Source organism: Patagioenas fasciata, chromosome 7 (assembly GCF_037038585.1).
Source record: "Patagioenas fasciata isolate bPatFas1 chromosome 7, bPatFas1.hap1, whole genome shotgun sequence".
In the NCBI taxonomy this organism is placed as follows: Eukaryota; Metazoa; Chordata; class Aves; order Columbiformes; family Columbidae; genus Patagioenas; species Patagioenas fasciata.
Window position 1 is genome coordinate 47444771 of NC_092526.1, and position 24291 is coordinate 47469061.

Here is a 24291-nt window from a genome sequence, read left to right on the forward strand (position 1 = left end):
GGTGCTCTGCTCCGTCCTGAGCCCCCGGCTGATGGCAATTAAACTCTACCCTTCCCCAGCTGAAATTCCCTGCAGAGCAACTGGAAGAGTCAGTCTGAAGAACAGTATTTGCCTGACCATGGCCATCAGGGAACAGATGCCATGATAGAATGAATTGGACAATGGCTTGGAGAGAGGTCTGAGGAAGAATTGTCTTGCACAGGTCTCTCCAACCCGGGGGCTACTGTTAACAACAGCTGCTGTGTGGAGTTCACCTGCTGCCTCAGCCAAACTTGCCCCCACCTCCTCAAAGGAATTGTTTTCTACGGGTCTCTCCCACCTGGGAACAATCTCTGCTGTCCTGAAGATGGATTTTCACCTGCTGCTTCAGCCAAACTCTCCCTCCATCTGCTCCCTGTTACTAAAGCCAATGAAGAAGAGCATGCACAGAGGCTTGCCAAGGGTTTTGGGGTCACCCAATGGACCATAAAGAGACCTCTGAACAGGAGGCCATGCAGGCGCAGACGGGGTCTGGCAAGCAAAGCAAGGACTGTTCGAGCCTGCGCAGTTAAGCCTGGGTTGCGAAACAAAGGCAGAGATTGGCCTCAACTCGTGGGAGTGAGGGGGATGAAGACGTGTCAAAGATGGTTCCTGACTGGACATCGTCGAGATCTCCCCACCAAAGGATCCTAAATCACAACAGAGGACCGGCGGGAGTCTTCGGGACTGGAGACCAGAGGGATGCCTTTGGGACTTGTTTGGTGGTAACCAAATCCTTTTCCCCCCTTTTCATTGTTCTTTCCCTTTTTCCTCTACATTCTCTTTCACATGCCGCTTTATGGGCAAAATAATAAAGTAACACTGTGTGATAGAATTATAACCCCTTGGCATTTTGGTTGCCTTAATTTTGTGCTTCAGGATCAAGGTAAACAAACCGTAACGAGTCCATCACCGAATGGACCATGACAGCAACTAAGCAGCTGTAGGCTGGGGAGAGAGATGCTGCTGCTGCGCGGTGCTGCCCCAGCCATTGCAATCAGCTCTGGTTCTGTGCAGTGTGCACAGGTGCTGGGGAAGAGGAGGATGTTGCGAAGGGTGCAGCCCAGGGCATGCAGTAGCCACAGTCGTGGCTGGTTTGCAACGGGCCACTCAGGGATCAGCAGCTGCTGCGGCTCTTGTCTAACCGGGTTTATACCTGAGCCTCCCTCCATTTTTAGACCTCAGAAACCCAGGGCAGAGGAACTCGCATCTCAAACAAAGCTCTGACCGGGTGGATTTCTTCTCAAGACCAGCACTGTTTGCGGCGCTTCTCCCCGGTGTCTCAGGCTTGAACGTGCTCTTGTGATGCTGGAATCCTTGTACATCAGAGCCTTGTGCGGAAATGGATCATGGCTCAGATTTCCAGCAAGTGAGTGAGCAGCTGGCTCTTTCTGACTTGGAAGACCCTCAGGGGAGGCGAGGGACCACGTGTGGGTTTGGAGGGTCTTGCCTGTATCAGCTCATGTAGGTGCTCCAAAACACCCCCGCAATGGGGGGATTCCTTGTGAGACAAAGGGGATGCCGTACGCTGCAGGGATTAGGTCAACCAGGCCAAGTCGGCAATAGATCTCAAATGTTCTGAGTCCTTGACTCGAATTGGAGACAGGCGGGTGGGAAGGGAGCTTGAGGGGGATCCGACCAGACTGCCAGCTTGCGGCAGCACCAGCCCAGGGCTTCCCACAACCAATGCCAGGACACCCCGAGGACAGAGATTTCTTGCATCCTTCTTTGTCCCGAGATGGAGCGGGAACAGATGAGCATGGAGGGAAAGCTGTAATTTTTTATTGGCTTTATTGCTTAGATATAAAGTACCCAAGGCCAAGCAGAGGCTGGCAACACCATGTCCTCAGGGCAGGTGAATGCCGCGGTCGCCGTCCATGCACCCATCCCTGGCGTGCCACCCTCAGCCGCTCCCTCTGGATGCTGTGCAGGCTCAGGACCAGCCGCCATGTCCAGGGACCTGCGTGGCGCTGGCAGCCGGGCTCTACTCCTCTTGCTGTCCCGCAGTGCAGCTGCAGCGGAAAGCCCTGCGCAGAGCCCAAAGCACCCTCCTGAACCGGGAAGGCCGTCGCCGTGGAGCTGGGGCGAGCGGGAGCTTGGTGATGCCTGGGGGAAGGTGGAGTGTGCCAGCGTCTGCCGGAGGCTGCTGAGGCAACAAAGAAGCATCTTCCTCCTCGTGTGCTGCTGGGCAGGCGATGGTTGTGCTGGTCTCTCCTCCATGCTCCCCAGACATTGGAGAAACCATGTTTTCTCCTTCCTTGATTGCAGCTGGGACGAGAGGGGCTGTGCTGACCTGTCCCTCAGGTTTTCCTGCCAAAGGAGACTCAGTGACTTCAAGTCACTTTGGAAGATTCCAAGTGTTGGGACAGGTCCTGCTGTTCCATTGATTGCTGGCCAGGTCCCTGGATCTCAGTCTCAGCCCTGCGCACAGCCTCACTGACGATGTACTCCACGATGTCCGACAGAGCCACATCGTCCTCCGTGGGGTTGTGCTGGGCAGGTGCTGGGCTCTCTGCCCATGCTGTCACCTCTGTGTCTGTGCAGCTGGGCAAGCCAGACCCCTCCTGGGGACCTGCAGGGGCGTCCTGGAGGTGCTCCTGGACTGAAGGGTTGATCCAGATGCTGTGGATGGTGTTGTCTCTGCCTTGGCACCCCTCTTTGCTGTTCTCATCCTCCACATCCAAGCACTGGGCCAGGTCCTGCTGTTCCTCCGGTTCCTGGCCAGTTCCCAGGATCTCAGGCACTGCCCTGCGCACGGCCTCACTGACGATGCGCTGGGCTGTGTTCCACAGAGTCACATCGTCAGCTGTGGGGCCCTGTGGGGCAGGTGCCAGGCACTGTGCCTCTGCTGCTGCCTCAGTGTTGGTGCTGCGGGGCCAGCCAGACCCCTCCTGGGGACCTTCATGGTGATCCTGGAAGCACTCCTGGACCGAGGGGGTGACCCAGGTGCTGTGGATGGTGTGCTGGCCCAGGCTGTGGCTGACCTGCGGGCAGGAGGAGGAGCAGGACACATAGGATGGAGCCGGCAGCCACAGCACCGCAGCAGCTGCGTGCGGCCCTGTCCAACCTCCGACCTCTCCCTCCTGCCCTGTCCCGCCCCTCCCCTGTGGCCTATGGAGCAAGGGCGGCAGCCTGAAGGGCTGGGAGTGGGTCTTCGCCTCCTTGTCCGTGGGCATCTTGGGCCTCGTCTACTGCAGAGCTGCTGCGAGCACCCAGGGGAAATGCTGCCTTGTGGAAGCTGCTGCTTCCTGAGAAGCTGCTGCCTCCTGAGAAGCTGCTGCCTCCTTAGAAGCTGCTCTCCGGGGAGTGAGCACCCCAGGACTCTCACTCCTTAAATACCCTTACGGTCAGGGTGGGGACCCCCGTGTCACAATGGTCTCTGGCTATGACATGTTGCCCACATCACAGAGTCCAGGTGGCCTCCCCGGAGACACCCATCTCCCGCTGGGACTGGCTGTGCGTGGCCTAGGGCAGCCCCTGCTTGAAGGAGAAGGGAGCAGAGAATGGTGAGGGAAGCTGTCCCCAGCACATGGGACCCCGTCCCCCAGAGCTTTGCTCAGAGATGCTGCTGCCTGCTCCGCTACCCCTGCAAGAATCCGCATTCAGAGCTTGTTTGCAGGACAGACCAAGGGCCACTCTAGAGCCTCACCACACTGATTCTTTGTTTTCAACATGATCGTCATTAGCTTTCTTAAGCATGTATGAGCCTACTTTTAAGAAAAAGGGCTGAAGCCACATTCACAAAACAACACAGTCCGTTTTCAGCAACAGAATCTACCGTTTCCCCCTTTTGCGACAACCAGGGTTCTCTCCAGGTGAGTTTTTACAGTACTTCTGAGCTGTTCAATGACTCACTTGCTAAAGGAGGTGGCCTCATCCAACTCCCAGTTTTAGCATGCCAGCTCTCCAATGCATTGCCTCTGCCACCTTCCTTCTACTGGGCCCAAAGTGCATTCTGCTGCCTGGTTAGGGAGATGCACGTGCCCACGCTCCCAAAGCATTGCTGTGGGGACCCATCCTAGCTGGCCGTTACCTCTCAACGGCTGCACAAGCCAAATCTTTCTAGGATGGCAGCAGGCTCTCAGAATCTGCTACAGGTCCTTGCAAGCTCTCCATCTCCTTTTTCTCCCCTAGCACACTTACTCCCCCCTCCATGCAGTTTGTTTTCAGCCTACGGAGCAGACAAATCCTTGGAAAATTATGCAGTTCCCTGTCCTGGAACTGAGGGACCACAACTGGACACAATATTCCAGGTATGGTCTCACCAGGGAAGAAAGGAGAACAAGGGTTTGACCCCCAAGCTGCCTCAAAATCGTGGTGCTAGAATCACCTCAGGGCTCAAAATGGCACCAGAATCACCTCCTCACATGGGACATGCTCCACTCCATCATCTTCATGACATGCAGCTCTCCCTGGCTTTCTGAGGGGGCATCCGCTTCACAACATCCCCATCCTGGGGCCCTGGGCAGCATCCTCTGGGCACTGTGGGGCAGGGGCAGGGTCGGTTGTACAGAAGTGGTTCAGCTCTCCACTCAGGTGGGGAGACCTGCTGGGTGAAGCTGCCAACTTGGCTCACACAAGCCAGACAAGACCTTTTCCGGCAATCAAGCATTGATACATCCAGTCTTTCCTGTCACTGAATCCTAGAATCACAAAACAGTTGGAGTTGAAAGTGACATTCACAACCCATCTGGTCCAACTCCCTTCAGTGATCAGGGACATCTTCACCAGCTCAGGTTGCTCAGAGCCCCGTCCAGCCTGGCCTGGGATGTCTCCAGGATGGTTCATCCACCATCTCTCTGGGAAACCTGTCCCAGTGTTTTACCACCCTCACTGCAAAAAATCTCTTCCTCATTTCATTCCTTGACTCTCCCCTCTTCTGGTTTAAACCATCACCCCTTGTCCTGTCACAACAAGCCCTGCTCAAAAGTCTGTCCCCATTGTTCTTATTGGCCCCTTTTCAGTTCAGAAAGGCTGCAATAAGGTCTCCCAGGAGCCTCTCTTCTCCAACCAAACACCCCAACTCTTAAACCAGCAAACTCGTTATGTTTTCATTTTTCAATACACTACTGTCACAAAAACATGAGCACATCTTTTTATACAGCATTTTATATAGCATCTGTAGTCCCCCGTAGAGTCCAAATGTCAGCAGTGGTACAAAGTCCCCCATAGAGCCAGTTACCAGTGGAATCCCTCTGGGACAAGCACTTGGGCCAACACTGTTGAACATCTTTATTCCCCCCCTGTATAATGTGATGGAGCGAACCTCCAGCTCCTTTGTGGATGGTGCAAAGCTGGGCAGAGGCCTTGGACAACCTCACCTGGTTTACCCTGCCCTGAGCAGGACAGTGATACAAGATGATGTTCAACCTGAGTTGCTCTGTGATTCAAGGAATCTTTCCCTTGGAAAGGTTTTGGAAGAAGGAATAGGTGGAGGAACAAGAAAATAAAAAAATACAGGCAGAGGAGGAGACCTGAAAGGTGTCAAATAAACAGAGCAGGTCCTGAGAAGAATGTTTCTGTACTCAAACTGTTAGCAGAAAATCTATAATCAGCTCCCCAAACTCCCTGTTCTGCTCATTGGCCCCTGGGATTTACAGCACATTTCTTTACATCGGATTCTGCACTGAAGTTTGCACTGATTGTTACAGCTTCTTTGCAGGAATCACTTCATGTTTCCTTAGAGAACTGGATGTAAACAGGCACCAGGTAATTTTTAATTAGAGGAAACAAAAAAAGCAGAGAAAAAACCAAAAAAACTTCCAGAATTGAACTGAATGATGTTTCTCAGTTCTATGGTTAAATTAAGCAGTTTCCAGCGAGGTCCATTGCCATAATTGAAGAGTTGCCTGTAGGGAGTACAAGAGCAACTGCTGAAAGACTTTACCTGCCTGAAGCTCAAAGCAGAGTGAGAGCTGAGAGGCTCTGAATGAGCAAAGAGTGAGAGGGGAAGAACCTCTGGGGAGCGATGGAAAGTGCAAATGTCCAGACCGGCTTCTGAAGAGATGAGTTCAGACATGGTGAGCTGGATAAGGACAGGCAGAAACTCCTGGATGTTCAGGGGATTAAATACACATTGTGATGGACAGAATTCTGGCAATGCAAGCACAGGGAAAGGTCAATGTTTCATCTCCCACAGTTCATACACATACTGAAAATTCATAGTTTGACAGAACAGAACTTCCATGGATATTTTAATGGAAATATTGAATTATTTAATCTGATGAAAAAAAGAGTGTGGGGCTTTTTGTTCTTTTTGTTGTTGTTGGTTTTGTTTTTCAGTTTTGAGGGGAGTTCTCAGGTTTTCGGGCTGAGCAAAATGGTCTCACTATAAGCACCCCGTGCAAACCTTGAGAGGCCCCTGTGTACCTGAGGTGTTTGCCTGGGACTGGTAGGGATCAGACCAGACTGATAGAGCCGTGGTGCTTTCATCATTTACATCTGCTATTCAAGATTGTGTGCTTAATTAGAGAAGTTTCAGGACTGTAGGTAAAGAGGCAGGTGTGTGAAGAGCACTTTGAAGAAGAGATAGAAGAATTTTCCAGTTGGTAACAGAGAATCATAGCACTATTTCAGTTCAAAGAGACTCTCAGTATAATTGAGTCCAACCATAAAATAAATCTAGCACTAAACCATGTCCCTAAGAACCTCATCTAAACACCTTTTAAACCCTTCCAGGTATGGCAACTCCACCACTGCCCTGGGCAGACTGTTCCAATGCCTGACAACCCTTTCCAGGAAGAATTTTTTCCTAATATCCAATCTAAACCTCCCCTGGCACAATTTGAGGCCATTTCCTCTTGTCCAGTCACTTGCTACTTCATAGAAGAGACCAACACCCTCCGTATTCCAACCTCCCTTCAGGCAGTTGTGGACAGCGGGGTCTCCCCTTAGTGATACAAGGCAGGATGCTGGTGGCCTTTTTGGCCACCTGGGCACATGCAGGTTCATGTTCAGCCACTGTCGATCAACACCCCCAGATCCCTTTCCATCAGGCAGTTTACCAGCCTCTCTTCCCCAAGCCTGTAGCGCTGCCTGGGGTTGTTGTGACCCTATCTAGGACCCAGTGCCCTCAGGCAATTGGCCTCAGCACAACAATCCAGCTGGTCCAGATCTCTCTGTGTGGCCTTCCCACCCACCAGCAGATCAACACTCCCACCCAACCTGGTGTCATTTGCAAACTTACTGAGGCTGCACTCCATCCCCTCATCAAGATTATTGATAAAGGTTAAATAGAACTGAGCCAAATACTGAAGCCCTGGGGACACCACTTGGGACCGGAGGCCAAGTGGATTTGGCTCCGTTCACCACAACTCTTTGGGCCCGGCCCTCCAACCAGTTCTTTACCAATCACAGATACACCATCCAGGCCATGAGCTGCAGCTTCTCCAGGACATGCTGTGGGATACGGTGTCAAAGGCTTTACTGCAGTCTAAGGACACAACACCCACAGCCTCTGTGGCGGATTCACTCCCCATGACAGACTTTCCCTCATCTGCTCAGCCGGTCACCTTGTCATAGAAGGAGATCAGGCTGGTCAAGCAGGACCTGCCTTTCACAAAGCCATGCTGACTGGGCCCGATTGCTCGTCTCGTATGTGTGACCTCACAGTCCTTTCCCAGCCATGTTCCTGCTGTTGGCCTATCCCCTGCAGAGGCAGAAGTGACCTCACAGTGCCCTCCACAGCCATTGGCTTCCTACTGGACTATGAGTTCCTGAGACACAAGTGACCACATGGCATCGTACCCAGCCATCACCCTCCTTGTGGTCCAGTGTGTGAGCAGATCAAACTCAGCTGCTTTCATCAAATGTATCCAATAGATTTCCTATCAATGTTTTGAGTGGAGAAACGTTCTTCAGAGGAGCTGCTATATTTACTCTGGGGCATTTTATATCTCTCCTTCTGCCTCATTTTTTTCTCCTTCCTCTCTCTATTCTGATGTGAAAGAGCTCTCCAAGGAAAAGATTTGTGGAATCCTACAATACCACAGTTTGGAAGAGACCCCTGAACGCCATCTCTGTCCCTCTGACCTTTATGGCACCCCAGGGAATATCTGATGGCATTTGTGCTCCCTTGGGTTCATCTCACCACATGCACACAGTGGACATGCACATGATGTGTATGGTTACATCTCAACTGTACAATGATAACATGGACTTGTGACCTAGTATTTCATAGACTGTCCTCAGTTGGAAGGGACCCATGAGGATAATCGAGTCCAACTCCTGTCCTTGCGCAGGACATCCCACGGGTCACATCGTGTGTCTGAAGACATTGTCCAGTCTCTTCTTGAACACTGTCAGGCTGGGGACGTGACACCTCCTTGGGAGCCTGTTCAGTGTCCAGCACCTCTGGGTGAAGAACCTTTTCCTCATGTCCAACCTGAACCTCCCATGGCACATCTTCTGCCATTCACTCGGGTTCTGTCACTTACCACCAGAGTACCTACCCTTCCTTCTCCCCTTGTGAGGAAGCTGTAACCACCACGAGGTCTCGTTTTAGTCTTCTCTTCAGCTCTGATGCTCAAAAACCCCTTGGTTTGATTTCTGAAGCAGAAAGGAGAAGCCATGACCTGCAGGCAATGGGAAGGGGGATCCTGTCCCTCACACACGGCTCAGGGCTCTTCCTGGACTGTGGGATGTGGGTGTGCGAGGCCCAGGGGAGGACAACACTGGAACAACAACTTCCAGCTTCCGCATGGGGCTGCAAGGAGGCAACGAGGCCCCAGTGCCATGAGGACAACATGGCTTCTCCTGGACCTCAGTGGCAGAGACAACTGGCATGGCCAAGGGGACAGAGACCTGGGTTCTGTGGGTCCCTTCCAGCCTTGCCAGCGCCCTTTGCCATCTCCACCACAGGCTGTTCTACACGGTCCTACCCCTGCCCCTCTTTCCCTGCAGGCTGCAGACACCCATCTCGCTTCCCCACCTGCTCTCACCCCAGCATTTCTGCACCTTCACTGCTGTGTCTGCACCCTCACTGGCTGCTCTTGGAACACAAACCATGGGCTGATCCAGCTCCCTCTGGGTGACCTCTTGCACCACAGCACTGCCCTTCCAGTCACATTTCTTACTCCTGGTATCCAGTCCTCACCTTCCAAATTCCCCTTTGTGACATTTTTTTTCTCTTTCCTGCTTATTTCTACTACTAAGGAAAACTCGAACCTCTCAGAAACTGCCCTTCATGCAGGGAACCCAACCCATTAGACTTCTTGTGGTCTTGCACTTGACCAGAGAGAAGTAACTACTCCATGATCTCCTCAATCCCATGAGTGCTGCTGGCCTTTCAGCTTCTCTGACAGACACGACCATATCCCTGCTGCTGTCCCGTCATGTTCTCAGCTGGGATGGACATGACAACCCGTCTCCAAGGTCTCTTCCTGGGTAGGGCAAGTGGGTACTTAGGCAGAGGTTCTTTCCCAACCATGTCCCTGCTGCTGAGCTGTCACCTCCAGAGACAAAACTGACCTCACTGTCCCTTCACAGCCACACGATTGTGACTGGATTATGAGTGTCTGAGACCTCATAATACCACACCCATCCATCCCCTCCTGAGGACCCAGGACCTGACCAAGATTGAGTCGTGCTCTACATCATCCTACACCTGCTTCTCTTTCCCTGCAGGCTGCAGACACCCATCTCACTCCCTCACCTTTGTCAAATTTGTCAAATATTTTTCCTACGAGCAAGGTGAATGAAAAGCCTCCGTCATCCTCAAAGGCACTGAAAATGCACAGTGTTACATCCTGGAAGGGGAGAATAAAGATGTTCAACAGTGTTACCCAAGTGCTGGTCACTGAGAGATGACACCAGTAACTGGCTGCACGGAGGACTTTGTACCACTGATGATATTTGGGCTTGACGGTTCAGCCAGCATCCCACCCAGCATCCACTTCTTGAGCCCCATCAGCACCACTCTGGCCAGAAGGGGACCATGGCTGAGGCCTTGCAAATGCCCTGTACACAACATACCTTTCTTTCCCCTGTCCATTTGGGTTCAGCAGTCCCTTCCTTGTCCTTCACATTCCTGGAAGCGGCTGCAGGAGGACGCGTCCCATCCCCTTCCCAGGGAGGGAGGTAGGGTGGCCAGCCTGTTATTCTCCCCGTTCCTATTCCTGCTCCTCTTGAAGATGGTTTGAGATCTGCATTTCCTTAGGACCCCAGAACCATTCTGGTTTCTATGGCACTTATGAAAGCACAATGTGGAATCACAGGCAAGGGTGATGTAGCAGATTGGAGAACGATCCTGCAATGATCCTGTCCAGTGCAGCTGAGATGAATCTCACTGATCCAGTGGGATCTGTTCCTGGAGTCACACAGAGAAATATCAGGGTTCTGTCTGGCATCCATATCTGAGTTGATCTCAGGACTCCTTATGCACCCAGGGATGCTCACAGACAGAGTCTGTCCCTTTTACACACAGAGGCAGGAGTCACAGTGTCCTTCTGGCTTCCTGTTTCCACTCCCAAAGGATGAGAGGCACCTCACCCCTGTGCTGTGTCACCTGCTCTGGACTCATCTGAGATGTCCCACATCATGGGGAATGGACACGGGGACCTCAGTCAAAGGAAGCACAACCCAGTGCTGCATTCAGGTGATTTCCCATAGGTTGTTCCTCCCAATATGAAGTGAGCTCAAGACCTCATGTGTTCCACAGACCTTCACAGAATGGAAAGGAGTAGTTGATGGTGTTTGTGCTCACTCGGGTTCATGTCACCTCGCGTACATGATGTTCATACTCACATGTCATCTGTCCAAAGCAAACATGGACTGCTGAAACACTCATTGAGTGTCCATCCATGGAGGGAAGAACAGCCTCTTTCGGTGAGAGTGCAGGGCTGGAAATGGTGGTTGTGAGGGCCCAGTCCATGATGATGCCCTGTGGCTCCTTCTGAGGGGTGTCCAGTGCACAGGGGCACAGCCCAGCCCCTGCTCTGCTGGTCCTGCAGGTCTCTGGCAGGAGGCCTGGCTGTGAGAGGACACTGCTGTGTACCAGCCCTGCACGCACACACTGTTCAGCTGTACACTGGGGTTTGCATCCATGGCCACTTTCATATGCATATTCTTTAGAGAATCTTTGGAAGAAGACCTAAACCATCATGCTGTACCCATAGGAGATCACCTTTCTATCTGGAAAGGCTGTTGTGAGGCCAGCTCTGTCACAGCAGTGCCCATTGCCTGTCCCTGCCTGCGCTCACAGCACTGACACACAGCAGGATGGGGACCAAGCTGCCAGAGCACTCAGGCCTTGCACCAACACAAGGGATGAGAAGGAGAGTGTGAGAGTGGAACCAGAACAGCTCTGTAAGAACAAGCGCTGGTGCTCCCTGGCTCTGCTGCCAGGCTGGACTCATTTCCCCTCCTCCCATGCACAGGAACTGTCCCTGCGGCTCCAAACAGGTCTTGGAGAAAGGATCCCATGAAAAAGAGTCACTACAGGGCTCTTTAATTTGTTTAAATACACAAAGGGAACAGTCAGTGGTTATAAAAGAACAGCAGACAGAGAATTTGAAAGGGGATGACATTATCACAATAGAAACACCACCAACAACAACAAATAGAGATGATAGGCCAGGCCTGAAATTAGTTACATTAAAACTGCTATGCAGAAGGAGATGGGCAGTTTGGTGCTTCAGGAATTAATCCAGTCATCAGTTTCCACAGGGCATCCTTGAGCTCCTGGTTCCTCATGCTGTAGATGAGGGGGTTCACTGCTGGAGGCACCACCGAGTACAGAACAGACACCACCAGATCCAGGGATGGGGAGGAGAATGAGGGGGCTTCAGGTAGGCAAACATGGCACTGCTGACAAACAGGGAGACCACGGCCAGGTGAGGGAGGCAGGTGGAAAAGGCTTTGTGCCGTCCCTGCTCAGAGGGGATCCTCAGCACGGCCCTGAAGATCTGCACATAGGACACCACAATGAACACAAAACACCCAAATGCTACTAAAAGACTAACCACAAGAAGCCCAAGTTCCCTGACGTAGGAGTGTGAGCAGGAGAGCTTGAGGATCTGGGGGATTTCATAGACGAACTGGCCCAGGGCATTGCCCTTGCACAGTGGCAGTGAAAATGTATTGGCTGTGTGCAGCAGAGCATTGAGAAACCCAGTGGCCCAGGCAGCTGCTGCCATGTGGACACAAGCTCTGCTGCCCAGGAGGGTCCCGTAGTGCAGGGGTTTGCAGATGGCAACGTAGCGGTCGTAGGACATGATGGTGAGCATGGAATACTCTGCTGTGATCAAGATGGCAAATGAAAAGAGCTGTGCAGCACATCCTGAGTATGAGATGGCCCTGGTGTCCCAGAGGGAGTTTGCCATGGACTTGGGGACAATGGTAGAGATGGATCCCATGTCGAGGAGGGCGAGGTTGAGGAGGAAGAAGTACATGGGGCTGTGGAGGTGCTGGTCCCAGGCTATGGTGGTGATGATGAGGCCGTTGCCCAGGAGGGCAGCCAGGTAGATGCCCAGGAAGAGCCAGAAGTGCAAGAGCTGCAGCTCCCGTGTGTCTGTGAACACCAGGAGGAGGAACTGGGTGATGGAGCTGCTGTTGGACATCTGCTGCCTGTGGGTATGAGGACCTGTGCAAGGAGGAAAAGACAGTGACAAGTTAGGGGAGACTTCTCTGAAGAAAATGAACAGGCTGTTTCTCATGGAAAAAACCCTCCCTGATGGAGGGATGTTTCTGCTCATTCTCTCTTTTTACCAAGTGAGAAAAACAGTTCATCACAGTTTAAAATGCAGCTTGGACATCTCGTTTCCATGGACACACCTGTGAGGCAAAACCGCCTGAGTTGGTGTCAGAACAAAAACTCCCACCCCAACTCCAGAGAGCAAGAGCTCCAGGGACAGGTGTAGAAACAGGGAAGAACACTGTAGTGCTACCAGAAAATAAAGCAAGGACAGAAAGGCAGACGGGCATGCTGTGGAACCTTCTCCTTACCCGGCTGTGCTGCTGCCACTCACTTAATGACACTGTAGAGCAAGTACTTTTAGCACCTTTTTTGTGTGCCACGTTCCAGGAACCCTTCACCTGGAGGTGCAGCTGCTGAGGTGGAGACTCATGACCTGGACCCCATGGCTTTGGGGCAGAGGCTCTGCTGGGGAGAAGACAAGGGGGTTGCACTGGGAAATGTGTCTGCAGTCGAGAGGATGTGAATGAGGTTCCTAAATGCCATCTCCAGCATTTCCGGTAGCAGTTAACTCTTCCTGCCCATACCTGTGCTGCCTGCAGCTGTGTCTATGTCCCTGGGTCTGCTCCCTGTCAGTGTCACAGACCCCGTCCCACCCGCTGTGTGCTCAACTCTGTCCTGCTCACACCTCCTGGCACTGCCCAGGGGCAGCTCTGTGTGTGCAGGGGCTCAGGAGCAGCTCAGACAACTCCTAATGAGAACTGGGGTCTCAGTGTCTTCTCCAAAGAGAGAAATAAATCCCCATCTCCCACTGCACACCCAGACAACCAAGAGTGGAAAACTGAAAGCACAGACTCCTTCCCTTGCAGCTTTTGCTGTCTTGATGTTGTGGTTCAGAAGGACTCTCTGTAGTGTCTGTGGGGTGATCTGGAGCTCTGAGCAGCCCTGACCCACACAGCACCCTCTCCACAGCAGAAGCACCTTTACTGCCCTTATGGGCGAACGCTCATTTCCCCAGCAGCTTCTGCCATGGGATCTCCCCGGGCAGGCTGAGCGCTGACCCTGGCAGGCGGCAGAGTCCCTGTCCCAGCACAGCCCTGGGGTGCAGGGACCCTGCTCTGCAGGACAGCCCTGGGCACCCCTGGGTGCTCACCCAGCTTCACAGCTGTTCAACATTGCCTGACAAGAGCCCCCTCCTTACAGATCTCACCAGCTGTGCCTGTGCCAGTTTGAGGAGATGCCTCCAGGAGCTACAGTTGCATTGCCCTGCACCCAGACACTTACCATGGCAAGGGCTGCAAAGGTTTCTCCTCCAGTGAGCTCTCAGTCATCCTCCCAGTCCTGACCACCTTTAATCTCTCTCTGCCTTGCTCGTCTCCCTGAGATCCCCAGGCAGAGCCCTCAGCCCTGCTGCGCTGTGCAGAGGAGCTGCTCCTGGGCAGAGCTGTCTCTCTGCAGCGCTGGCGCTTGCCAGGAGCTCCCTCTGTCCCAGGAGCCCAGCCCAGCTCAGCAGCACAGGAGCAGCCCAAGGTGCTTTAATGACCCCTCTGGTGGCTTTGGTGCTGAGTTGATGGACCTCAGACACAAAAAAGAATTTTAAGAAACCTTTCAAGAAGTCAAAGTCTGATGCAAACTCCAAAGTTTCTTGTAACATTAATGAGTCCCACTGAGGGACACAACTGAGAAATCATTCTGAAGGTCAGTTAGAGAAGAAAACTGGAAGCAGTGATGACAGATCAGGAAAAGTAAAGGCATCTCTTGTGCTGAGTAAACCTGGTTGTGTTTCATTAACCGAAGGGCCAAGCCCTAACCTCCGCCCTGGGAAGTCAGATCCTGTCTCTCCCACGTTGCCCAGGGCCCTTCCTGGACAGTGTGATGTGGGGCTGTGCAAGGCCAAGGGCAGGACTATGGTCCCACAGCTCCCAGGTTCCTGGCTGGGGACAAGGAGGCCATGAGGCCCCTGTGCTGGAAGGACAAGGTGTCTCCTCACAGGCCTCAGAGGTGGAGACAACAACCATAGCCAAGGGGAGAAGGAGCTCATGTCTGTTGGGGGCTTTCAGCCTCTTTACATCCCTTGGTCATCTCCACGAAAGCCCGTCCTGTGCTGTGGCATCCCCTGCACCTCTTTCCCTGCAGGCTGCAGACATCCCCCCTGCTGCCCCACCTTGCTCTTGGCTGAGCATCTTCCTTCCTTTGCTGAGATCTCTGCATCCTCCCCAGCTGTCCCTTGGAGCACAAAGCCTCTGCTGACCTGCTCCACCACAGCACTGCCCTTCCAGTCACATTCCTTTCTGCTCATGTCCAGCCTGGACCTCCCCAGCTGCACTTTGGGCCATTATTTCTTTCCCATGCTCTTTCCCACTAGGAAGAAAACCTCCACCACCTCTGAAACCACCCTTCAAGCACTCTCAGGCTACTCCTGCACTGCTGCAGCCTCCCCAGCGCTGCTGGGCCAAAGCAGCCCAGGTCCCTCAGCATCCCACACCATGTGCACAAGGTGCTGAACCTGCCTTGGCAGAGCCCTGCACTCTCCAGTTCCCCCCTGCTTCTCCAAACTGGGAAGCCGCACACTGGCACACCCCCGTGTGTGTGGGGTCACACCAGTGCTGAACCGAATGGGATGAGAACTCCAGGTGTCTGTGTGCCCACGCTCCTCCTCATGCAGCCCCGTGTGCAGCTGCCTTGTTCATGGTGAGCATGCACCACGGGCTGGTGTGGGGACCTTGGAGTGCCCAGGCCCTTCTCCTCAGGGTCACTGCTCAGCGTGTCAGGTCCTGCTCTGTCCTGATGGATGGGGTTATTGTCCCACCCTGATACAGCACTGGTCACTTCATCTTCTCAATATTGAGTTATCTGATGGGTACATACCAGATGCGTGGAGCTCTGCCTGGGGACAGACAATGTCAGCTGAAGGTTGAGGAGTCAGCATGAGAGGGCAGAACAACATGGGCAGTGTTGTGGTGACTGGACATCACCTGGAGGATCTCTGATGAGGAAGAGGAATGAGATGAGGCCTCCTTCAGACAAATGAAAGAAGCCTCATGTTTCCAGGGCCCTGTCCTCATGACAGACCTTAGACATCCCAGTATCTGCAAGGTACCAACCATCCAGGAGGGGTTGGAGCTCATTGACAACATCTTCCTGACACGGGTGACTGAGGAGTCAGTGGGGTGAGGTGCCCTGTGGGACTTCACACTTACAAACCACAAAGAGTTGGTCAGGGATGGAACAGTCAGGGATGGGAAAGTGGAGCTGAGGCTCCTGGGAGATGATCACAAGGCCAAGAGCAGGATTTAGGAGAGCAAGCTTTGGCCTGCTGAGGGACCTGCTTGGGTCCTATGGGATATGACCTTGGTGTCTGCAGTGCTTTTCTCTCACATTTCCTCCCTCCTCTCTCCCACCTGCTGTTGTGCAGCGTTTTTCACCCTTTCTCAAATACAATATCCCAGAGGTGCTGCCAACATCACTGAGTGGCTCAGATTTGGCAAGGAGTGGGTCCATCTTGGAGCAGCTGAAATCGGCTCTGTCTGACGTTGGTCAAACTCCTGTTGTCTTCTCAGAGAGGTGACAACTGTAGCACACCCACACTCACCCCGTTCCAAGACTTTGCCATGTAAACCCAGTACAGGGTGACAGTGTGTTGGGTGTTACAAACTACTTGATCACGGAGAAGCAGTGGAAAAAATCTTCTGTCAGCAACCTGAAGAAGTCTCCAATCAATGAGCAGGTTCCTATGGGGAACTGCAATTGTTCTGACATTCACTGGCCATGCAAAGCTACTGGTGCCAACATTTCAAAGGATCTTGGGCCAACTTCTTACCTTGTCTGCTTGGTGGGCAACAAGGGTGTGCTCACCTGGATCTGGAACTGGGAAACAAGGGAGAGCTGGTGAGGGATGTGAACATCAGTGTTCACCTTGGCTGTTGTGACCAGGACAGAGTGGGGTCCCAGGCACCAGAGGGGAGGGAGGAAGGCCAGCAGCAGAACACAGGCTGGTGGGCTCCAGAGGAGAAGACTTTGACATACTAGGGGGCTGATACAGGTGCTTCCATGGGAAGCATCTCAGAAGAATGAAGGAGCTCAGGAAATCCGACAAGCCTTAGAGAACAGCCTGCTCCAAGGACAAGAACTTTTGATGAAAATTACCAAGAGTAGAAGCATTTATCTCGTGAGGTTGCCTGTCTGAACTGATGGAGCTCCAGGGCACAAAGGCAACACACAGGAGGTGGAAGCAGGGGGAGCTGCAAAGGAAGAATTTAGAAAGCTTGTTCATGGATGTGGGGATGATGCCAAAGCTCCCCATGACTTGATACCTCAGGGGGAGGGTGATGACAGTAAGATGAACTGTCTTGGCTTCATTTACAGTAAAAGAATAGTCAGGGTGAATGTGGGCCTACTGCTGAACTTTGTAAGAGGAGAATCAGACAGAACTGAGGTTCTTCATGGCTTTTTTGCCTCATTCTTCACCAGCAAGGTCTCCTGGAACTTTGTTCCTGAAGGCAGGAGTCTGGAGAACACCCAGCAGTGGATGGGACTTAGGTCAGGGGTGACCTGAGCAAACTCAGACAGCATTACAGAACAGGAGATGGGTCACTTGAACAGCTCCCCGAACACAAGTATCGCTGTGCTGTGGCACCTGAGATTCCCAGGAACACCCACCTCTAGGTCCAGAGTTGTGTGATTCCTCTTGAGGTGTCCTGGCCTGTCTCCTCGCTCAGGTGGTGATTTAGGCACCCACTTCTCTGACATACTCAGTCTTTATCAGGAGATTCTCTAGATCAATATTTATTGGAGACTGTTGATATCAGCTGTTCTGGAAATGAGGTCTTTGGGAGGGGGACGGAAATATAAGATATTTGCATTTATTACTATTTATTATGGAAATGCTCACTGTTTGGCTACAGTTCAGAAATCTCTGAAATCATCCACACCAAATTTTAAGACTTTTGGAGAGTGCTGCACAGAGCCTTGTCTTGTAAGAGCATTTTGGATGTTAATGAGCCCTCTGCTGCCATGATCCTGAACTGCAGCTACTGAAAGAATGAACAAACCTCTAACGAAGTAAAAGAGGGAACCCAACCCCATGTTCTGAGGGTGTTTGGGAGCCCAGGGAGGGCCATCACTGACACAAGCAGTCCCTGTCCCTGGAGGCTGGACAAGGAGAAGCCTGGAGACAATGGTCAGAGGTGGTAAAGGTGATGTGGAGGTGGCTCTGGTGCCATGTCAGCCCTTCATGTTTGTTAATCATCAGAATGGCCAAATCCTCACCCCAGGACCAGACAAAGGAGACCCTTTCACTCTTATGGTTCTCAGGCTCTGCCTGTGGTCACTGGGAGGGTATTTGTGTTTTGGGGGTGGGTTTGGTGCCACGTGCTCTTGCTTTAACCACAAGGCTCTGGTTTTCTGAAGACTTGGCAATGCCTATGACGTCCCCCAAACCCATTCAGCTTCTTTCACAAACCTGGCAATGGTCACCAATCACCTGAGCTGTCCAAGTCCCAAACTTGCTCGAATCCTCAATTTGGATCCATGCCCCAGTACTGAAATGCACAAGTTCCTTCTGCTGCTGCCCTAAAATAAAAAGAAAAATCAGTCTATTCCACATTAGCATGGCCAGCCCATGGTCTTTCGATCTTCTTCTTTAACACACTTACTGCTACACATAGACCACTCTCTTCCTGCACTCCCATGTGTCTCACAAACCTTTCACTCTTGTCCTCCAGTAATGGGCCAACACTCCAAGATGTTGGTGCTTCCTCCAGGCTCATGGATGATTCCTGAGGTCCATCCAAGTGTGGGCAGTATAAGAGAGGAGCAGAGCAGGGTCAGCTCATGGGCCATGACTGAGCACAGCCACGCCAGCAGCAGCCATTCCCCACCTCCCAGGCACAGCCATGCCCACAACATGCAAATGGCACTGTTATATATGACTAGTCCTAGAGAAGCATGCCTTCCTTCCTTATATAACCCCCCCAGAATCTTCCTCCTATTCCACCTCCACTCGCAGACATCAACCACATTCCACTTGTGGCTCAAACATGGTTGTAAGGATTTGCTGAAGTCATCAGCCATCACCCTTTTCTACCCCACATCCCCTGACCCTCTCCCACACCACACACGGCCGGTCACTGCTGCTCAGGGCCTCGTGCTCTACAGAAGAGGCCTTGAGCTTCTTGGCTCTTCTTGGTGCTTGTTATAATCTTCTTCACTCCCTCCAGATCTCACGGTGAGATTTCTTGTTCATGACAGGGCCTTTGTAACCAACTCTTATGAAATGCTTGTCTTCCTGTGATCATCTGTGCAGAAGAAGTGATCACAGAAAAGCACCAAATATGTCAAATCTGATGCCGAGTGAAATGCAATAAAACCTTGTTCAGCCAGCCCCGTAGCTCAGCAAGGAGTTTCTCCTGAGAAAGGGATCCAACCTCTGCCACTCTCTGCAGAGGCACATGAGCAGCGTCCATGCAACTGGGGACACAAAGAGTGACTTTTGCAAGATCACCCTCTATCTGGACCATTTAGATCTGTACCTGTGGATGGGGTATCAAGCCTTATAGTACAACAAAGACTGGAGTTCTGAGCTCCCTTCAACTCCCTGTGTGACAGTCTGTAAAATTGATTAACCCAGTGAAAAAGTTGGTTTTGATTCTCTTCACAGCCAGAAGCACCACATGGCTCAGGAGACAATCCAGGATACCCAACCAGCACTCACATGCTCTGCACTTAAAGTTCAGGTGTTCCCTGGAATCTCAGCAGACACGTTACGCTGATATCTGGGTTCAAGGAGCTGGTCAAGAGCCTCGTCTGCATTTCTGTAACGGTGGCTTTGCTGCCTGGCTGATGTGCAGACTCTGTACATGGATGCTGACACCTCTTGAACAACCTGCTCTGAAAGGATGAACAAGGTGGTGTTTTCTTTCTGGAAGGGTATTAGGACAGCAAACAAGAGGAAGCTGGATTGGAGGAAATGAAAAAGGATACAAACGTTGTGATCAGGGTTGTTTATGGTTACTTGTAAAGTAGCCTTGCGCCTCAAGCGAATTATTTCTGTGATCAGAGGGAACCTGAGAGCTTTCTCCAAATCAGAAACATGAAGGGGAAGGAAGGAAGGAAGGACAGTGTCATTCAGTCTCTAAGGCACCTCAAGAGGTGTCTTGACCAACCTCCTCCTAAAAGCAGGGTCAGACCAGATTAGTGAGGGGTCTATACAAACACATTGTGGTAACTTTCTGATGTAGAGTGGATGGACACTGCTGGGAAACAGCTTCCAGTGCTCGACTGTCCTCAGGAATGGAAATTTTTCCCTTTATCTACTGTCCTTCTAAGCCACCATCCAGATTGCCTTTTACCCATCTACTTGCACACTGACACAGACCATAATATCCTAACTTGGGCACAAGCACATTGTGGGGGATGACGCTGAATGCCTTGCTGACTTCCAGGTAACAGACCATCAATGTTCTCCCCACATCCACAACCCTGTCCTTTCCTCACAGAAAGCAAAGAGGATGGACAGACACAACCTGCCCTGGGTAAACCCCGTCACCTTCTCTTCCAGACACCCAGAAATGGGGTCCCAGTGGACATGCTCTGGGGCACAGTCCTTAGTTCCCCTGCTCACCCATTGGCCATTTTGAAAAGTGCATACACTGTGTGAGAGCTGCCAGTGGTCAGGGAGTCCCCCCAGTCTCCATGAGCTTTCCAAGATGGTGGAGAGTGGCCTCCCTGTGACATCGTCCTGCTGTCTCAGCTCCTGCGATGCTGCCCCTGCTGTCCCATAGACTGGAAAGGATTGTGTTAGTTCCAGTGACCCCTGACTTGATCCGCATCCACTGCTGGTTGTTCTGTCTCCAGTCACAGAGACCTGGGACACATTGCTGGTGAAAATGGAGGACAAGAGGACACAGGGATTCTCACCTCTTTCCCTTATTAAATTCATCAGTAGCCACACAGTGTCCCTGTTTCTTGTTATTTGTTCCTGCAGTAGTAACAGTTCATTATGGGGCCCTTGATTGCCTTAGAGGTCTGGACTGAGTTCTGGTCTGGACTGTTGCTGTGCTTGGAGGCTGCTGTCCTCGCAGACCAGATGAACTCACTTCTGCCACCCTGCCTGGCAGTTCATTCCATCCATGTCACAGCTCTGTCTGTAGCACTGACAGCTCCAGCTCCCCAGTCAGGTCCCTGGCTGAGGCCATTGCCTCACATCTGGGCTGAACCACCCCAGCTGTGGCACCAGCCCAGCTCTGACCTGCCACAAGAAACCTGGTACCAAGTGTCCAAGAGCCCATGTGTGCAAAGGCTTTGCTTCAGAGCACAGACATGAGATGGCCAAAGATTGATGAATGTCTCTCTAGACCTGGGAGTATAAAACCAGAACAAAATGCGTACATTCCTTCAACTGAAGATATTCCTCCCTCAGCTAGGAGAAATCAAATCATTTGCTGTAACATTCCTGGTGTCCTGTCTAATGATGGGAAAATAAAAGATGATTCTCATACCAATTTATTGTTTAATACAAAGAACACAATGCTGGAAAGAAGTGTTGCTGCAGAGGACAGAGAATCAACATCACTGATTACTTGAGGTTGTTTCAAAGGATGTGTCCCTGGAGACCCAGGGACACCTGGAGGGAGCCCAGAGGGGACAGAGGAAGGGACATCATGGGCTGCTCCTGTGCTGCTGAGCTGGGCTGGGCTCCTGGGACAGAGGGAGCTCCTGGCAAGCGGCAACGCTGCAGAGAGACAGCTCTGCCCAGGAGCAGCTCCTCTGCACACGCAGCAGGGCTGAGGGCTCTGCCTGCAGCACCGAGGGCACAGGAGCCAGGCAGAGAGAGGGAAACGCAGTCTGGGGTGGGAGGATGCTGAGAGATCACTGGAAATGAAATCTACTCAGACATGAAGCCTGTGGCTGCAGGGCATTGTATCTGCAAATCTTGGTAGGATCTCAGAAAGCTGTCACATTGCAGACCCTGCAAGACACGTAAGTACAACTTTCAGAGATTCTCTGACGCAGAGGAGAGGATGTGTTGCAAAGCAGGGATTGCCTTCTGCACTGTAAGAGTGACAAGATGTGAATGCTGTGTTATCCCAAGGGTGGCTGTGGGGTGTAAATGTAAATGTGCAGGCAGGGGTGCCCAGGGCTGTCCTGCAGAGCAGGGTCCCTGCACCCCAGGGCTGTGCCAGGGCAGGGAATCTGCCACCTGCCAGGGTCAGCGCTCAGCCTGCCCGGGGAGATCCCAAAAACACCAAGGAAAGAAGATCTGGTGGAAAGAGCAAGATCTGGCATGGCAGGGTCCTTCTGCCATTGAGAGGTAACTGCATGGATCAGGGACACTGAGGAAGTGTTTATCTCATAGGGATGATTTTGAGTTCTTTCCACTGTTGGTTGGCTGGGTGGGCAGTGTGAGATGGGAATTTATTTCTCTGCCCCAAAGAAGGTGCTAAGACCCCACTTCTCGTTAGGACTTGTCTGAGCTGCTCCTGAGCCCCTGCACACACAGAGCTGCCCCTGGGCAGTGCCAGGAGGTGTGAGCAGAACAGAGCTGAGCACACAGCGGGTGGGACAGGGTCTGTGACACTGACAGGGAGCAGACCCAGGGACAGAGACACAGCTGCAGGCAGCACAGACATGGGCAGGGAGAGTTAACTGCTACCAGAAATGCTGGAGATGGGATTTAGGAACCTCTCTCACATCCTCTCGATTGCAGACACATTTCCCAGTGCAATCCCCTTGTCTGCTCTCTTCCCCAGAAGAGCCTCTACCCCAAAGCAATGGGGCCCAGGTCACAAGTCTCCACCTCAGCACCTGGACCTCCAGGTGAAGGGTTCCTGGAATGAGGTACACAAAAAAAAAAGATGCTAAAAGCACTTGCCCTGCAGTGACATCATGTGAGCGGCAGTGAGCACAGCTGCGCAGAGAGAAGGTTTCCCAGCATCCCTGTCTACCTTTCTGTCCTTCCTTTAATTTCGGGAGTACTGCAGTGTTCTTCCCTGTTTCTCCACCTGTCCTTGGTTCTCTTACTGTCTAGTATTGGGATGGGGAGGGGAAGTGGGCCACTTTTTGTTCGAACACCAACACTGGGAGTCCTGTCCCAGAAGTATTCTCAGGGAAACCAGATGCCAAAGCTACGCTTTAAACTGTGATGAACGATACCATTCAGACGGTAGTCATGGAGAATGAGAGGTATCATTGCTCATTCAGAGACGGGATGTTCAAGGAGAAATGACATGTTGTTTTTCCTCAGAGAAGTCTCACCTAAACTGTCACTGTCTTTTCCTCTTTGGACAGGTCCTCAGGAGAGGCAGAAAATGTCCAACAGCAGCTCCATCACCCAGTTCCTCCTCCTGGCATTCACAGACACACAGGAGCTGCAGCTCTTGCACTTCTGGCTCTTCCTGGGCATCTACCTGGCTGCCCTCCTGGGCAACGGCCTCATCATCACCACCATGGCCTGGGACCAGCACCTCCACACCCCCATGTACTTCTTCCTGCTCAACCTCTCCCTCCTCGACCTGGGCTCCATCTCCACCATTGTTCCCAAATCCATGGCCAATTCCCTCTGGAACACCAGGAACATCTCCTATGCAGGGTGTGCTGCCCAGCTTTTTTTTTCTTTTTCTGTGCTACAGCAGAATATTTCCTTCTCACCGTCATGTCCTACGACCGCTACGTTGCCATCTGCAAACCCCTGCACTACGGGACCCTCCTGGGCAGCAGAGCTTGTGTCCACATGGCAGCAGCTGCCTGGGCCACTGGGTTTCTCAGTGGTCTGCTGCACACGGCCAATACATTTTCACTGCCCCTGTGCAAGGGCAATGCCCTGGGCCAGTTCTTCTGTGAAATCCCCCAGATCCTCAAGCACTCCTGCTCACACTCCTACCTCAGAGAAGTCTGGCTTATTGTGGTCAGCTCTTGTTTAGCATTTGTTTGTTTTATTTTCATTCTTTTCTCCTATGTTCAGATCTTCAGGGCTGTGCTGAGGATCCCTTCTGAGCAGGGACGGCACAAAGCCTTTTCCACCTGCCTCCCTCACCTGGTCATGGTCTCCCTGTTCCTCAGCACTGGTGCATTTTCATACCTGAAGCCCACCTCCATCTCCTCTCCTTCCGGGGACCTGCTGGTGGCAATTTTGTACTCGATGGTGCCTCCAGTTATTAATCCCCTCATCTACAGCATGAAGAACCAGGAGCTCAAGGATGCCCTGTGGAAACAGATATCTGGGTGTTTACCAAACCAATAAACTTATTCTGTATAGCAGTTTTAATGTAACTAATTACAGGCCCAGCCTGTAATTTGTATTTTCTGTTGTTACCGATGTTTTTTTCTATTGTGAAAACATTGTCATCCCCTTTCTAATTCACTCTGTTCTTTTATAATCACTGGCTGGGCAAATGAGGAACCATGATCTCTGTGTATTTAAACAAAATGAAGGGTTCTGTAGTGACTCTTCTTTCACTGTATCTTTCCTGCAAGGCCTGTTTGGAGCTGCAGGGACAGTTCCTGTAAATGGGTGGAGGGACAAGAGTCCAGCCTGGCAGCCCTGCCAGGCAGCACAAGCGCTTGGTCTTCCAGAGCTGTTCTGGTTCCACTCCCACACTCTCCTTCCCATCCCTTGTGTTGGTGCAAGACCTGAGTGCTCTGGC

At 52.1% G+C, this 24291-nt stretch overlaps 1 pseudogene; it reads left to right on the plus strand.

Annotated features, from left to right (window-relative positions):
• Positions 1–1360: 1360 nt before the first annotated feature.
• LOC136116155 (olfactory receptor 14A16-like) lies at positions 1361–23888 on the plus strand (annotated as a pseudogene).
• Positions 23889–24291: the final 403 nt, after the last annotated feature.